We start from the raw sequence: 5,000 nt of genomic DNA on the forward strand, positions 1-5,000 counted from the left end.
CTCTCAAAAAAGTCCCGATAACTTTTCGGACCCGCAAAAAATGCCCACATATTGCTAACAATGCTTCAACCGCTGTTTGTTTGGAAAGCCGAGTCTTTTAACATGTTTTCAAGGTAAGATAAAAGAAAAATGACATTTGAAGTTTGACAACATAAATCCTCTCCGTTCTTGAGATATAAAGAGAATTGTGACACCCGAAAATGGCCCGTAAAGTTTCGGAACTTTCGAGAAACGGGCCCAAGCTCCCAATTGAGTGGCTTCATAGCTTAGTTGGTAGAGCATTGCACCACAGCATCGCAGAGATCATGGGTTCGAATCACGTTGAAGTCGCCCTGAGTTTTTCAGGTGTCTATAAGAGACACTTCCTTAAATTGTCCAGATAAGTCCGAGGATCACTGCTATCTTTCGTTTCATTTTGCAGTTAAGCGGACCGTAGCGACTATAACTCCCTGGAAGAATTAGAAAATCAGACTGAAATCGAATACGGTGTCCTTGACAATGGCTCTGTACAAACCTTCTTCAAGACCTCGGAAGATCCCCTTTACAACAGAATGTTTTCGTACATGCGTGATCATAAGACGGCTGTTCAAAGTACCGCAGAAGGAGTCAGAAAAGCAAGAACAGAAAAATATGCTTATATCACGGAGAAACCGTACTTGGAGTACTACGACCAACAAAAACCTTGCAACACTAGGCTGTTGAACAACCTGTTGCAAGCCAAGGGATATGGAATTGCATTACAAGGAAATTCTCCGTATACAAACGAAATATCTGTAGCAATCTTAGCGTTGAGTCGTAAAGAGCTAAAAACGAGAATTACGTGGGCAATGTACCTTTTTTTTAATGCACAATATATTTTTATTAACTTCTTTTTTCAACCTTACAACAGTATAGACTAACTTTACGTACATCACTTACAGAAATTACGATACTAACATCGCTACTGCACTACTTACAATGCTACCCATATTACAATTAGTACGTAAAAGATAAACATTAAAATGGAGTATTTTTTTCCTTCCACAAATTTGTAGTGCCTGACTTAGTTAAAGGAAAATTCGAGTATCTGAGGGGTTGCTCACCTTTTGACATCTTTATGAGGCCAGAAAGATCCGTATTGATCACTCGATGGAAGTCCGCCATTTTGGCTGTACTATAGCGCTTGGGCTCTAAGCGTGACGTTCATTGCGCACACTTGCTTAAACGCGGGAAACTTGGAAAATGGTTCAGTGCGTTATTGTGGGCTGTTCTAATGGAATTCTCAGACACCAAAAGAGTTATAAGTTTTCATCCTTTCCCTGTTTAAAATGAAGCCCTTCTCAAAGAATGGATCATCCGCATTTAGAAGGAAAAACTTGCCATATCCAGCACTGTCACATCTGTTCAGATTATTTGGAACCCTCCTGTTTTGAAGGTATCTTGGCCACAGCGGTCGATGCAACAGTTGCATGTAATTAATGGAATGTTAACTTGTTGTGACTCCATCGATTTTCATTTATACCCAGTGAGTAAGCTATGTTTTGTTTATTCGGAGAATGATTTCAGTGACAAACCCGGCGCCGGAGAAGTGAACCGAAAAGTTGTTTTTGCAAACACTGGGACACGTCATTTCGTGAATGGCATTCGCGCTTCAAGCTGCATGGGTTTTATAAACTGGACAACGATCACAAAGATGTTTAATTTAAGTTTGAAAATTCGCAAAACTACGTACAGAGTTGTGTTTACATAAATGTTGTTTCACTTCTCGCAGCGTCTCACCATCCACGTGCTTGACTCAGACCCACGATGGCAGGTTTGTAGCACTTCTCTTTGCAAACACACGGTCGAAAAGCCAGAATGCTGCGCTACACAACGAATAGCTTGAATCTGCCGGCACATCCAAGTTTAATAGATATTAAGCTTATTTGTAGATCACAAGGTGTCTGTAAGCTTAAGTTTGTCAAATTGAATCGAAAATGACAGACAAAACAACAACAGCCAAAAGAATCTCGTAGTAATCAAGTTGTTTTTAATTGCCTTTTGAATACAATCAGTTCAGCTGAGATTTTGTTCATAGCTTCCTCTATCTCGCGGCAGCAGATGCATTGCTTTTCTTGTTGTCCCGGCCTCCCAGTTCACGCAAAAATCACAGCTGCACCAAGTCGTATTTCCCCTTCTTGAGCCTTCCTTTTCGGTTGCTTCCTCCTCGGATCCTGAATTTTCTCGCATTGGTTCGAAAGAATATGGTTCAAGTTCTGCCATAAACTTACGTGTATCAACAACGAAGAAGGCGGAGAACTATGTTGAGACTTACACTCTAACAGAAGATTCTAGTGAAGGCCAGCTGCTTGCTTGTGCGCAATGTCGTCACAACATGGCGGCAGACATTCCTGTTTTGAAAGTAACCGGAAAAAAAAAGCAAACAAAATGGCGGGCGTTCAAATTGGAAAAGCAACCAAGGATTTCGGGAAAATTCAAGGCCTTTCAAGACGAACATGGAATTTTCCTGTTTTTTAGGTATAAGGACGTCATATTTCGACAATAATAAGACACAAAAAAATTGATCTTCTAGCCTTCAGTTATCTTTAAACTTGCAATATATGTTTTAGAGAGGTACAGACAACACAACACATCACAGACACAAGGCAAATACTTCAAATAGATTTGAAAACAAGAGTGAGCCAGCCACATATTTCCCGCGCAGTATCGAAAAAAAAAGATTATTATAATAATGTTTCCCATCTTTCCTAAAATCTTGAAGCCTCTTATTTCTTAAAGCAATAAGTCGTTCACTCTCTTTCTTAGTTTCTACTTTGTGTAGAAACAAATTAAACTTTGGGCAATTACGTGGGCAATATGCTATTTTACACTTGTGTGAGCAATGAAGTAAAGCGAGGCTGTCCGTCATAAAAGTAATCGGCGGCTGTAAGGAATTGCGAGATATCATGCGTATGCGGACAGTAACGCTGATGGAGAGAGGGCCCGTGCGCTCGCTGGTGATGCTTTGCGATTGCCAATCACTCACCATCCCTAAAGAAACCTTGCTCGAAGGATTTAAAGAGACTTCAATGCTCGATTGTTCCTAGCCTGGGTACTGCTTAAGGCATGGTTACTTAGTATAAAAGTACAAGTTACGAGGTTGCAGTTGGCTTTGATTGCAGCTTGTCTCGCAACGCCATTTCTACAAACATTGTCACATTACGAAACAAGTAGTTTTACGGGTGTTACACTGAGCAACATTTCATGCAACTTGTCTCGCTTCGATGATCACATGAGGTTAAAGGAACTTTTTCATTGGCTAGTGCCACAAACCTTTGTGACACAAGTTGCAGGACAAATGTTACACTGCACAATGCCTAAAAATTTCGTTACAACTGTTGCGGAAAGTAGAACCCAATTCTACTTTCCGCAACGGTTTCTGCAACTGGTCTCGCAATGTTTTTGGCCGTTGCAAGGTATGTTACATTGGGCAATGATTCGTGCAACTTGTCTCGCAATGGCGTTGCGCGACAAGTTGCACGAAAAATAGCACAGTGTAACAGCACCTTAAGTCGTCCGAGTCAGTGCTTTGACCAAGGACTTCTTTTAAGCTTCTATTGACTGAAATGGTCATTGTAAGTTGACTGACATGAATAATAAAAGCGAGTTCAGTCATCATCAAATTTTGCTAGCTGACTCATCAGTCTGAACGATTCATAACACTTTACGGAAGCATGCTTTGCTTTTTAATGGCCTTAATCGCGCGGTGGCCATATTGGCCCCGAGGCTCCAGTTGAAATGTTTGGGAGCGAGTTTCGGTGGGCAAAACAAACGTTTTTCAATCCCTCAGGAGTCAATATGGCCGCCGTGTGATTAAGGCCCATGAAAATATTCATGATTGCCTCACATGAAAAGCAAGCAAGGACCCCGTATTTTTCGTTAATTATTTCTACACAGAAATTATTTTGTTGTAAGGTTCGTCTTTACTTTTAGGGAGATCCTTTCTTTATAGCGATAAAACAGGTGTGTGTCGGGACAGGATGAGATCGAGACAACTCGTAAAGATAAATAGATTCCGGGAATTTATGAATTCTTTAATTGCACTCACGTGATAAGACGGCCATGTTGGTGCCAAAACAATAGAAAATTGTCCCTCGTGTTTTGCATAATAATAGGTCAAATTCCCAAAAGGCTTTTTCGCTATTGTTCTGTCTACCAACATGGCCGCCGTGACGTCAGCTGCAATCAAAGAATAGGTCACTTCCGAGTTCATGTCTGCCTCCTCTTCAAAGCGAGTCTAAGTGCGAAGACTTTTTTATGAAAATTAGTTTTCATTCATATGTAAAGTAGAACTAATTACTATTCCAAAAACTTTGTACTTAGACTCGCTTTGAAGAGGAGGCAGATATGAACCCGGAAATGGCTTATTGACCTTTAAATTCAGAAACAATGTATGGACACTGTCTAAACGTGACACGCTCATTGATTCCAACAATGAGCAGTATTGTTTTTTCTCTAGTCATTTTTTTTTATCCATGAGGTTTAACGGTAATATCCCCAAAACAGTATTGTAAACTAGCACTGGAAAGTACTTTTTCGAAGGCCGATCTCTTTATTCGCGTATCCAATTGTTCTAAAAGAATGCGTCGCTGATCATCTCGTTCTATGTTGTGGTTTTTCCACAGTTGCGGGAAAGAAATTTCATCGAAAAGACACGTCGTAAATGGTGGGACGAACGAAGCCAGTGCCCGAAGCCATCAAAGTCAAAAACAGGAAACACAAAGAGTCTTGAAGTCGACAACATGGCGGGTGTGTTTTTGGTATTAATTGGAGGCTTTGTTCTAGCCTTGATTCTGCTGGTTATTGAAGTACGTTGCAAGAAGCTGGTTAAGTACTTCACGCGTGGCCAGGTAATATTTATGTAAATGTTTGCAAAGTAATTTGTAGGTTTGTACCTGACAACCTCCGGTTTGCGAGTTAACCACTGTTCTGAATAAGACATCCTATCCCATTTGAAAAAGGATTCCTAGTACATACTCTTT

The 5,000-nt window shown here is 40.6% G+C and overlaps 1 pseudogene; it reads left to right on the plus strand.

Annotated features, from left to right (window-relative positions):
• LOC138046548 (glutamate receptor 2-like) overlaps window positions 1-5,000 on the plus strand; it is a 29,281-nt pseudogene that overhangs the window by 22,634 nt on the left and 1,647 nt on the right.

This window comes from Montipora capricornis, chromosome 4, assembly GCF_036669925.1.
Source record: "Montipora capricornis isolate CH-2021 chromosome 4, ASM3666992v2, whole genome shotgun sequence".
In the NCBI taxonomy this organism is placed as follows: Eukaryota; Metazoa; Cnidaria; class Anthozoa; order Scleractinia; family Acroporidae; genus Montipora; species Montipora capricornis.